At 38.4% G+C, this 13,733-nt stretch overlaps 1 protein-coding gene and 1 pseudogene across 1 annotated transcript in view; both read right to left on the reverse strand.

The window, feature by feature from the left end:
* Nucleotides 1–13,733, reverse strand: part of LOC148371906 (zinc finger protein 407-like) — a 208,200-nt gene that overhangs the window by 154,019 nt on the left and 40,448 nt on the right. The window lies entirely within an intron of this gene.
* Nucleotides 5,457–5,582, reverse strand: LOC148371908 (U2 spliceosomal RNA; annotated as a pseudogene).

Below are 13,733 nucleotides of genomic sequence, written 5' to 3' on the forward strand. Positions count from 1 at the left end.
GGCGCATGGTCAGCTTTTGAAAAAAATAAAGGCCTTTAGGTGCGCCTTATAGTGTGGAAAATACAGTGCGTGTAATTTTCTTACATGCAGAAGAAAACTATATAAGTTAACAATAAAGATTACCGGTTAGATAAAAAAATAGGTTTCCACTTTCTGCGACACTTGTTACCCAACATACTAAGAAAAAGATGTTTTACCTTTCAAAGTAAAGGTGCATTTACACACTACGTTCCAGTTTAAGCTGTTGTGTCTATCAAAACACAGCGAGAAGAAAATCAAAGACAGAAGGAATGACTGTTTAGATGTGAGTCAGTCGAATTGGCTTAAGAACAGGCATGCAAAGAACATTCAAAATACAACAGACATTACAGGTCACAGACAGAGGCACTTGATCAATATTGAAAAAACAAGACACTTTCCTCAACAGCCATGCTTTGGCTTCCCTAGCTACTGTGGCACATACAAACACCTGCACAGCAACTCAACAAGCAAGGAAAGGTGGTTGGCCCTACTGTGCATAATTAACTTAACCCCTTGACTTTAGAGGGGCTGTTTGAAAGACAAAAATTGTCAAATTGAGTCTGGAAGAGTGGTCCTTAATTTCTAAAATGTTCATTGCCTTATTTTAGAGCATTTTCATGTATTTGCTGATTTTTGTTTTCATGTTCACAAGGGCAGGTTATAAAGCACTTCAGAGACGACCGAAGAGGCTCTTAGGAAAATGATGGTAACCATTGCTAGAATCCACTCAAATTCAAAAATAACAAAGACCCTTACACAAATAGCAGTTATTGTAGTATTACATGTTCTCAGTTCAGTTTACTAATCAATGACAAAGAGAGACGGATGCATTTGAGCAATAAAAAGGAGGGAACAAAATAAAACACAATGTCACAAAAAATCTCTAAGCCCTACAGCGCATTATTTTTTTCTTTCTCCTGCTCTTCACCATTCTGAGCCAGACCTGACTGCTACCAGCCACGCACTTCACCTCACATCAGGGTCAGGGCACCAGCAAAAAGGTCAGCAAGCCAAAAGCTGAGTGGCTGGGACGGCTCCGGTCAACATCGGGCAGCCGACGGGTATACTGACACACCTGATGTGACACACACTGCTTCAAGCGTCGTCTCCAGAACAGGCCACAACACACAAAAAACAAAAAAAAAAACAAAAAAAAAAATGTATGCACACTTAAAACTTAATATTTACTGTAGCTTAATTAATTACAAATATTATAATCTATACCCTCGTATATTCATGAACAACGGCTGCTCTCATTGAAATGACTTGCAGGTTTCAATATGTAGACTTTGTTTTCAGCTATCCCAATAAAGAATTGTGTATTGGTGTGAGGTCTGGCGTTCAACAATACCTCACCTTGTAATCCATCTGTTTGGCAAGAAAGGATCTAAGATTGACAAGCTAGTGTCGGGTAACTTATATGGCCAAAAATCAAACTTCTCTCCATCAAACTCTTTTTTAATGCTAAGCATAAAAGACTGTTGCAAAAGGTTCTTTTAATGAGAACCAGTCACAGTAGCACCCGCTGCTAAAATGTGTCTTGTGCTTGTTTCCTTCTCCCTCAAAAGGTGCTCACGTGTTTACAAGTTGTGCATGTAGGTCGCTTGCCAGAAGTCACGACAGAAAATGTAATAAAAATTTCCCCCAAAAAATTCACCAATACCTATATATTTATGATCATGTAAGCCAGAATTTGCATGAATATTTGAGATCTGTACTACAAATTCACAATTCTTAAAAAGTAAAAAAACAGCCGGTCCACAATAATGTCACTGAGTAATTAGCTCAGATTACCGTGCAATAAAAAGGTAACAACTAATAAATCAAATTTATCAATTTAACTACAATCAGACATTGGGCAGCTTCAGTTTCATTCCATGATAATGCATCCAACTTTTTTTATTGTACAACTTAAATAACACCTTCACTGTGCCACTAAAATGCAAAGTAATATTTATCTAATTACTTATATATACAAACATCGGAACTGTGCCCCTGAGAGAGGCAAAGAAAAAATGCGATTGTCTCAATGCTCTCCCCCGGCACAAGAAAAGTATGCTAACCATGCAGCTCAACATCCCAAACGCACATTAGAGTGGGCATTCCATAACCAGTTTGCTTTTGCACAAATTGTATTAATTGAAACACCTTATGATATTGTATGCTCATCTATCTAGTGTGGAGTCTGTACACAGACCACTCTGCATTTATCCTGCAGTTTATGTGAATGAGGCATGAAAAAAAAGCCAGGAAAAAAAGCCCTGTGAGTGACATGGAAACTCAGCATCATTGTTTTACAGCCATATTGGTTTTACAGTCACTATGCCTCTCACAGAGAATACTTTAAATATTTGGTAACGTACTGTTTGATGAATCGGAAAATGCTTGTATGAAGGCATTGCAATACGTTTGATGAAACTGCTGAATATGCAGTTGGAGATACATTTGATACATGTATTTTACATGTAGTTAGTTTCCATATGTTGTTTTTAATTAACAGAAGTCGGAATGGCTAAGAGGCGTGACTAAGAATGTATCCTCAAATGTGATCATCACTAACAATACACTAGAGTGGAAACCAGACTATAGTACACTTAGGCACGCTAAGCTACACAATTTGAAAGAAAGAAACAGAAAAAATCTGTAGTAGAATATAATTGGATTAGTGTTCTCCAGAAAGGAAATGTGTGGTTAGAGAACAGGTTTGATACAACTTGATTAACACTATTTCTAACTGGTGACGTCTACTCAGGTTTCAACACTTGAGAACATAGACACACATGTAAGAACCCCCCCCCCCAATTGGTGTATAATTGTATATACATTTTCTTTGATCTCGTGAAACATGATATGTTGTGCCTGTTCCAGTAAGGTTTGACGTTAAAGCAAATATTAGAGTGCCTTTATAGAAAACAGACCTCTCTTTTAATAGAATAGCGAAGCCGAATCAGACGTCAAAAGCTTATATTTATAAATTTCAAACTGAACCGAAAATTGTTTCCCACTCTACACACTAGTAGCTCTGAAATGGACCGATCTCAAAACCTAAGAAAAAAAAGGATTAGCTTTTTAAAGGAAGAAAAGAAGGAAAGAGGCAAGGGATTGAGTTGTGTAGTAAGAGAAGAAAAGAAAAATGTCCGTCTAATTAGGAGTAATTACAGCCTTTTCAATTCAAACATGATGAAATAATTTGATTCTTTTTAAGATGGGGTCTGTTTTTTCTCAACGCAGACAAAGAGCCCTGACTTTGAAGGTTGAGAGCTATAGCTGGACAACCCCACTCCTTAAGCCCATAAATCATGGTAAAGGTAGGCTTCAAACAGTAAATTGACTGTGAAAACTTAGACATAAATAGAGAAGCAGGAAACATATGCTGTTTCTTTTAAATTCCAATAGGTTTGCAATGATTAATTAAGAAAATTGATCATTTTTTTATATTAAACACACTAATAAAAATGATCAAACGCATTCAAGAAAACAAAGTCTTAAAGTGTATGCCATCTGATAGGTGGCTACGTCGACCCAGATTTCAGTATGATAAGTTTGTCGAGAGGTTGGCAGGAGAATGTGTTTTGAACAGTGGAGGACCGTCAGAGCCTTCTCTGCAGGCCTGAAAAAACATATGAACTATGTGATATTAATTCTATTTTGTCCATGAGTATATATTTAATAATTCAATTTTCTGTCATTGCTTTTCCCCTGGTTACGCCGTTTCCAAATGTGTCCGAAATCTACCCGTAGGCCTTCATAATCATTTTTGCAGGTCTTGTAGTATAAAATAAGTTTCAATAAAGATGTTGGTCTAGCCAATCAGATTGTGAGTTGCTGAGCCAGGGCCTTCTAGCTGGCCAAGGAAAACATCAACGGTATCAGAAGTATCAACATGATATGGTGGAGGGGAATATCCATGTGTCCACTGCTTATGTTGAACAGTCCTAAATAAAATAACAACTTAGAAATACGACAGGACAGGCTCGACTTTCAGCATTAGCTTCGATGGTGAAAAAAAAAATGTTTTTGATCAAATTGACACGCATGGACAATCTGTACGACAGAGTGATTGATGGAGGATAGATTTTGTGCACAAATAAAAAGGATTTGGGGTTAATAAAAAGTGGCTATTTTACTAAATAACAGTCCAATTTAATGAGGATAATTATTGTTGATGCTTTTACTGAGATGTGATGCAGCTGTAGCTGCAATGAATGTTTTATAGCCATAAAATAGTTATTGAAGTTTTGATTTATTCATACGTGTTATTTTCGATTGTTCTCGATTGTTCTCAGCTCAAGGATGCTGCTGGAAATGTGAATTTCCCTTCGGGGATGAACAAAGTATCTATCTATCTATCTATCTATCTATCTATCTATCTATCTATCTATCTATCTATCTATCTACCTGATGGCCGAGGTGTGAAGAGTGCGGCCCGCCACTGCTTTAAACTATATAAAAGTGGGTGCAATTTTTTGTGTTTAATCAACTAAGATATCTGTAAAAAATGTGTGGCCCGTAGATTCTATCCAACAGCTTAGTGTTTGTGAAACAATAAAGCCATTCTAAGATAACAGCTATTGACATTTATGGTGTGGAGGTGTATCCATGTCAGACTCAGAGTTGGAATATGAAAGCAACAGAGATGATGGAAGGTCAGCGCCCCTTTCATGCTTACAATCATAGCAGAGGCCCCACTGGGTGTGTAAAACTGGGCAAGGCACGTGTCGGTCTTTTTCTCTCTCACTCTCTGTCTCACACACACACACACACACACACACACACACACACACACACACACACACACACACCGAGATATAGACATAATACTCTGGAAGACCTCCCTTCTTTGCCTTTCGTCCACCTGGCCGTTTGATGAAGCCTCACTTGCTCATGACAACACATCGATTTTACTTCAAGCTGCCGTGTAAGCCGTCCGCCTGGAGGAATCCATTAGGCCCAAACACTTCTCATCCTCTCATTGAGTGACAGTCATGACAGCACCCCTCCCCCAATTGCCTCATTGCACACTGACAGGACTGCACTCAAACAGGCCTTTTTCACAGCAGCTCTAATAGTTTGAAACGCTTACCAATACCAGGCATGGACACAAGGGGCTTGGATTAAGAAAAGGAAAAGTCTGCTGGTGGTATCGCACTTAAATTGTGGATTCAAAAGGAGACATTTTTTATTGCTCCATTATTACCTAAAACAAGCATGCATAACATTGAATGCATCAGGAATCGAGCCCAGAATGCGGGGGGGGGGGGGGGGGGGGGGGGGGTTTGGGGTTTTTAAGGGTTATTGATCTATCTTCGTTATTCATTATCCATTATCCGTTATCGGTCAGTTCATAATACGCTACAAAGCCTAGGAGCCGGGACACTTACTCTTAGCCAAAAGGCCAAGCTAAGGTCCTAGCCCTAAAGCCTTGCTGCGATCATTGCGAATGCACCGTTCCCGGAGGTACTGCAATACCGGGCCGATGCGTGGAGCGGACAGAGCAAGCTCCTATTCCATCTCCAGATTGCAAAAATCAACTGAATCATTTCCAAAAGATCCCTAGGGATATAGAAGACGCATGAAAAGGCATCAATTCTTATCTAATTATCACACTATTTTTAATCACAGCACCAAATATATTAGAGAAATAAGAAAACAGTGATTAAAATCGGTATCAAATTATGATTCACTTTTCACAGCTCAAACTAAGCATTGTAAGGGACAAATGTTTTGAATAAGTGCAGCTATGAGTTCATTTATATATAGGAGGACGACCACAATTCAGTTCAGAATAACCGAATTACTTCCCACAATGCCTTTCTCCTTATTTAGTTCTGAAGCTCATGCATTTTGTAAAGACTTTGCGAGTTGGTTAACCGTACAGTGACTAAAAGTAGTGTGTTCATGAGATAAAACCAAATGCCTTTTTAATGTTATTTTGGCGGTTAGGATTAGAGGTGCTCCTGGCCATAATAAGGGTTTGAATCCATGTTATCCATACTTGTGCAATCGTGATTAGTGATATATTGTTATTGATCGAGCGATGCACAAATACATCCATCCGTCCATTATCTGCACCGCTTATCCTCAGTAGGGTCGCGGGGGTCCTGGAGCCCATCCCAGCTATCTTTGGGCAGTGGGCAGGGGACATCCTGAACTGCTTGCCAGCCAGTCGCATGGCACATAGAGACAACTCACTTGCTCATTTACACCTTGGGACAATTTGGACCGGCCAATTAACATGACATGCGTGTTTTGGGAATGTGGGAGGAAACCGGAGTGCCCGGAGGAAACCCACGCAAGCACGGGTAGAACATGCAACCTCCACACAGGTAGTTTTTGATCATTTGCTAACCACTGCGCTGCCGTGCTACCTGCACAAATACAGTAAATGCTAAATGCTCTGAATTTACGTAGCACTTTTGGGTACTTATTTATTTTTGGCCAATATTAGACCTTACTGTAGTTTTAATTTAATGCGTCTCATCGTCCGATGTGCCTTAATATATGACAAAAATATCACAAAAGGGGTGCTTTGAAGGGGTGCCCTTTGTACTTTGGTGCACTTTCTATTCTTGTGTGCCTTATAGTGCGCAAAATATGATAATTCCTTCATTGTCCAACCCCCTCTACTCTCAAGGGTCATGGGGATGCTGAAGACCATCCCGCTTGATCTCAGACAGTGCACAGGGGACACCTCGAACTGATCAACAGCCAATCACAGGACACACAGAAAAAGAGAAGCATTCGTACACACATTCATACCACGAAATAATCTGGACATGCTAATCGATTTGTTATGTGATGAATCCAGAGTGCTTGTAGAGATCCAACTCAGGCAACCTGGGAACAATCTGAAGACTATGTTCAAATGGGGACGATATTCAGTCAAGGATCAGAATATTTACAAATTTTCTGTTTTGTTTTTTATGTTTTGGAGATATGTCTTAAGAAAATTAGCGAGAATATATTATTCGCTATAGGTCAGAAATATGGATACCTTTTTTCAGCGTTGTATAAGTTAATTACCAGAAATAAGAGATTTTACTATTATGTTAGCACGTACTCATAAATATGCAAGCGCCTTGGGACAACAGCATGTATAATGAACAATATAGAACACCGGCATCATTATGCCACACATCGTGTTATCACTAAAATTATAATGGAGTACGTATTTGATGGCTTGATACAAACTATCAGCACACAATTGCTTTTCATAAAATGGCAATGACTCATGCAGACACACAAGCAAGGCACATTTAGTCAGAAATCCATGAGTGGAGCAAATAATTCCTTTGTGCTACAACTATTTTAACATTCAACACCTCAAATGCTCGATTTTCATTTGTCGGATCGGTGACATGAAACCACCAAAACACTTTTAATTTACAATAATTATCATCCGCATAAGTGTCGTAAAATGAAAAATGAGCTCAAATGAACCCTCAATAAAGACCAAGCATTTCAACAATCTTGGAATAGGTCTACACAGTATTGTTTTTAAACAGGACTGTCACAGAAAATTTGAATATTGTAACTATTTTTATTTTCTATAACGCGATTAAAAAGTAAAAATATCGCTGAAAATGCATTGAAACATATTTTCATGTTTTAATATTGCTTTTTAATTGTGGGGTGTGTCGTTTGAGGTGTCCTTAAAAAGGTTATCAAACCCACTTGAAACACCAGCAAGTGTGCCCTGGTCTTAAACAAAACTCAGCTTTGTTCAGTAAACTAAATCTCAAGTAAGGGGAGAACTGGTGATCTGATTGTTCCGTCTCCACGAGGCCATCATCGACACCCTCAATGCAAGCGTTTAGAGTGTAGTTTCAAGGCATATTCACACAAAGCAGGGGTGGGGAATCTATGACTCACAAACAAGATTTGAATTAAATTTGAATCTAGAAAATTTTGTCTTTGCCATTCCAAATTTGAATGCCAATAAAGGAATGTTAATAATGCATCAGGTTTGGTCCAGCATATACAGCATCTTGACTACAGTTTACATTCAAGGTGTCCCCCCAAAAGACTGAGTTATGGCCGTATTTGAAAGCTCATTAAACCATGTATGTCTGCTGTTGAGATACTTTATGATGAAAACTCCTAGAACAAACTGTAAAAAACCCAAAACGCTAGCCAAACATTAAGAGCAAATTGATTGGAGAAGCAGTAGGGTTTGTCCGAGCTATGCACGCATAAATATTTCCTTCTCCATCTGGCCCAGCGCAGTCCGCCCCAAAGATAAATAAGTCGGAGTCCTTCTTGTTTGTAGTATTTTGTGACATTTTAACAGAGCAACCTTGCTCATACCTTGTTTTGAACTATTATTTAGGTCAAAATGAGCCTCAACACTCGGAACTGCTTCAGGGAGACATATTTTTAGTGTTATTTTGATATTGAAATGGGATAAAGGCTCTGCCATTATTGTTTCATAAAATGTATCAAAACATCAAATGTCACACAATGAAATAAAATGCGCTGAAAAATAAGCTTTTGTCTGGAGAGCAGGTTTGACAGATTTGATTGATTTTGCCTTAACATACATATTTTGGCTCTTTCTCACACACACACACACACACACATATATCTCCTTCTCTCTCTCTCTTTCTCATATATATATATATATATATATATATATATATATATATATATATATATACAGTGCATCCGGAAAGTATTCACAGCGCTTCACTTTTTCCACATTTTGTTATGTTACAGCCTCATTCCAAATTGTACTAATTTAATCTCTTATCTCAAAATTCTACACAAAATACTCCATTATGACAATGTGAAAAAGTTTTTTTTTTTTAACTTTTTTTTTTAATTTATTAAAAATAGAAAACTAAGAAATCACATTTACATAAGTATTCACAGCCTTTGCCATGAAGCTCAAAATTGAGCTCAGGTGCATCTTTTTTCCACTGATCATCCTTGAGATCTTTCTACAGCTTAATTGGAGTCCACCTGCAGTAAATTCAGTTGATTGGACATGATTTGGAAAGGCACACACCTGTATATATAAGGTCCCACAGTTGAGTGTGCAGAGCAAACACCAAGCATGAAGTCAAAAGAACTGTCTGTAGACCTGCGAGACAGGATTGTCTTGAGGCACAAAACTGGGGAAGGATACAGAAAAATTTCTGCTGCTTTGAAGGTCCCAATGAGCACAGTGGCCTCCATTATTCGAAAATAGAAGACATTTGGAACCACCAGGACTCTTCCTAGAGCTGGCCGGCCTTCTAAACTGAGCGATCGGGGAAGAAGGGCCTTAGTCAGGGAGGTGACCAAGAACCCGATGGTCACTCTGTCAGAGCTCCAGCGTTCCTCTGTGGCTGCTTTGAGGGTCCCAATGAGCACAGTGGCCTCCATTATTCGAAAAAAGAAGACATTTGGAACCACCAGGACTCTTCCTAGAGCTGGCCGGCCTTCTAAACTGAGCGATCGGGGAAGAAGGGCCTTAGTCAGGGAGGTGACCAAGAACCCGATGGTCACTCTGTCAGAGCTCCAGCGTTCCTCTGTGGAGAGAGAAGAGCCCTCCAGAAGACCAACCATCTCTGCAGCAATCCACCAATCAGACCTGTATGGTAGAGTGGCCAGAGGAAAGCCACTCCTTAGTAAAAGGAACATGGAAGCCCGTCTGAAATTTGCCAAAAAGCACCTGAATGACTCTCAGACCATGAGAAACAAAATTCTCTGGTCTGGTGAGACAAAGATTCAACTCTTTGGTGTGAATGCCAGGCGCCATGTTTGGAGGAAACCAGCCACCGCTCATCACCAGGCCAATACCATGCCTACAGTGAATCATGGTGGTGGCAGCATCATGCTGTGGGGATGTTTTCAGCAGCAGGAACTGGCAGACTAGTCAGGATAGAAGGAAAAATGAATGCAGCAATATATAGAGATATCCTGGATGAAAACCTGCTCCAGAGCGCTCTTGACCTCAGGCTGGGGCAAAGGTTCATTTTTCAGCAGGACAACGACCCAAAGCACACACCCAAGATTTCAAAAGATTGGCTTCAGAACCACTCCGTGAATGTCCTGGAGTGGCACAGCCAGAGTCCAGACTTGAATCCGATCGAACATCTCTGGAGAGATCTGAAAATGGCTGTGCCCAAACGTCTCCCATTCAACCTGATTGAGCTTGAGACTTATTGCAAAGAAGATTGGGCAAAACTGCCTAAAGATAGGTGTGCTAAACTTGTGGGATCATATTCAAAAAGACTTGAGGCTGTATTTGCTGCCAAAGGTGGATCAACAAAGTATAAAGCAAAGGCTGTGAATACTTATGTAAATGTGATTTCTTAGTTTTCTATTTTTAATAAATTCAATGTGCAGTCCTTAGAGACATTTTTGTGATTAAGGGCTATATAAATAAATGTGACTTGACTTGATATATATATATATATATATATATATATATATATATATATATATATATATATATATATATAAAGATATTACAAAAACCAAGATTGTAAAGAAAAGCCGCTTCCATAATTTGGGAGACTTCAAAAACACTGGATTCAGCCTAGAGGCCAGGTATCAAAAGCCAATGTTCACTGATGTGTCCGGGGAAAAGAAGCTAAATTAGTGGTCTTCCAATGATCAAACCATGTCTGAACTCAAGACAATAGAAGTGTCTGACTTGGGTTATAGTAAAGCAGCACTGGACAGTTGCAAAGTGGCCCAAAGTGCTCCTTTTGGACGAAAGCTAGTCTGTATTTCATTAAAATCAAAGGACCAGTCTGGAGAACGGCTGGAAATGATACAAATCCAAGTTGCTTGAATTCCAGTGTGAAGTTCCAGAGTCAGCAATGGTTTTGAGAGCCATATTAGCTGCTGGTGTTGGTTTATTCTTTTCTATTAAATCTAGAGTAAATGCAATTGTGTACCTAGACATTTTAGTGAACTACATGCTTCCTTCTGCTGAAAACGGAGACAGTGATTTCATTTTCCAGCATTATCTTGAACCTGCCCATAGTGCCAAAACCACAAGTAACTCGTGTACTGATGGCATCACTGTCCTAGCCACATTCACCAGAGGGCGCCAACCAGGGGGTTATGGAACTGGGCACACCTGCACGCATTCTCTCCCCACCTGATGGAGATTACCCTGACCCTTTATAATTACTGTTTGGACAGTGCAAGGGGGTCGGGTCATTAGTATTTCCACTCCACTTTATTTCTGTCTTCTTTTGTTACCATGTCAGGTTTGCTTTTTGTTTCTGGTTTGGACACTTTTCTAGTTGTTTAAATATTTGGTTTGTTTTTGTTATTACCTTTTTTGTCAATAAATACCATCTTTTTTGAGCTCAACTGCCTCCATTTCTGCTTCCCCGCATTTCGGTCCACCTCCACAAACAAAACAGATAGTGACAAGACCCAACAATGCAAATAAGCTAAAGGCCACTATTAAATCTTCCATAACACTTCAGCCACAAGTGATTGCTACATGACACGCCACAACTACTGAGTCCATAGATAGACATTTTCAAATGTATGTGGGTGAAAATCTTGGTCTGCGAAAACGTAATATTTTGAAATAGGATTGTTGATGTTTCTCAAACTATAAGGCCATATTTAGCAATATTATAATGATAAAAGGCATGCAATATTTCAATAAGTAATTAATTCAGAATGTATGACATTTTGTTTTTTTAATTGCATTAGAGAAAATAAAGACTATCACATTATATTCACATTTCAAAGGCCAGTCCTGTATATCTAATCTCTTAAATTATTGAGCGAACTTGGTGATAGTGGAACTGTTGTGCCACGGGCTGGCATGCTAATATGGCCTTGAGTGTGAATATATTACTCCTAAGATTAGCAGGAAGGAAGAGTATGTTTTATTTTTAGAGATTTATTTTTTTTACATTATTAAACTGGGTATATCCTTTGATTCTTCACATGTTTTATTTTTCCCTGCCTTCTTCCTGAGAGAGATAGTTCCCAAACTGCCTACCTGTGTAAAAACAAAAGTCTTAGTAGGACGTGAATATGGCTTAGGGACATGAAAGCAGAGCTTCTCTTCCTTCTGTAGCCTGACGATGTGCATGGCATGCCACACAAAGTATGTATTTACTGCCACAGCACATTTTTTTCATGCCCCAAGTCCTGTTTTCGTCATTTTTTACACAAGTGTTCCGTCATCGGGTAACCGTAAGAAAATAAAGAGATTAAATAGTAAAAAGCAAAGAATTGATTCTTTTATTTAACAATCAAAAGTGATTAAGTCTATTGTATTTATATTTTAACTGTTATCACGATGCTAATAATAAAAAGATTTAAGTTGAAGCAGCAGTTGTCAAGTTCTTTACTTTCTTCAGCTTCATGTTCTGTGTTTTGTCATGTTTTGCACTTTCAGTTGTTTAGATGTCCTTTGTGTTTTATGTCACTAAGACTTATTGGAAATATATTAGGGCACTCGCCACTTTGTTGGATTATTGTTTATGGCAATACCTTGTTTCCTACAGTCTTAATGCCTCTGCTGATTATGCAACAACATCATGCCTTTCGCCAGGAAAATTCTGTATTTTATGGTCTTGCTGCCATTGTTCTATCAATGTTTTGGTATGTCTCTTGTAGTGTTGTTTTCACATTTTATTTAGTAAGCGGTAGTTTTGTTCCAACTCATCCTGCGTTGTCTGTCAATTCGTTTGTGTCTTAATGCCGTAACCTGACAAAAATATGCAAAACCCTCTCTCACTTTTTTTGTGATGAACGATGTTACGCCTCCATTAAACCATTAACAACTCATTAGTTCCCTTCCTTATTGACATGTTTTACAAAAAATGTGTTTAAGCCTTTGTAGAGGTCACACAATGTCATGTCAGACTAGACCTAAAATACATAAATGGGTAGACTATCCTAGCAGGTAAAGCCAAAGAACACGTATGATTAAAAAATAAAATAAATGTATATTTGAACAAAGTGAAATGTTTTAGGTTTTTTGGTATCAATTACACATAGCATCATATATATAGTTCCATACAATGAGTTTGTGTTTAAGTAGTTGACAAACATCAACTGTGTGAATTCAACACCGGTTTTGTCAATGTTTATTATTTAACAGATATGAGCGGCACAACACCAACAACAGGGATTTAAGCAAGCAACATTTTTTTGATGAAATAATAGGTCACAATGTGACATGAAATTTTAGTGAATGTATGCTTAATATTAATTTTAACAAAACACAAAACATTTTCGCCAACTAAATGGCTGTGTTTTATTGGGGTAAACTTCCTTCTCGAGGGTAATTTTCTATTTCATGACACTATTGTTGATTGCACCCTTGTTCTACTCTATAGCATACGAATAACCTAAACTTCTTATATGTAATAACTTGTGAAGCCCTTTGAGACTATTTGTGATTAAGGGCTATACAAATAAAAATTACTTGACTTGACTTGAACATGCTTTTAAAGGAAACAAACATTTCTTCACTGGACCAACCTGAAAAGAATTAAAATAGCAAGAAAAACACAAAATACCTCTGTAAACTAATAAGTACAATTATTGTCATCAAAGCACCCCTACGAGTTATACTTACAACTTGATATTACTATGAAGGAAGACTAAATCTCCAATATATCAAAACTGTAAAGTAGGGTGGTCCTTAATGGGGGTCGAATTTTTTTTTTTTGAAATATTGGGCTCTGACCCCCCGCATATGTTCTTATATCGATAAAAACACACTGTGTGCAATTTTG

Source organism: Urocampus carinirostris, chromosome 2, assembly GCF_059441175.1.
Source record: "Urocampus carinirostris isolate Australia breed hairy pipefish chromosome 2, RoL_Ucar_1.0, whole genome shotgun sequence".
Lineage (NCBI taxonomy): Eukaryota > Metazoa > Chordata > Actinopteri > Syngnathiformes > Syngnathidae > Urocampus > Urocampus carinirostris.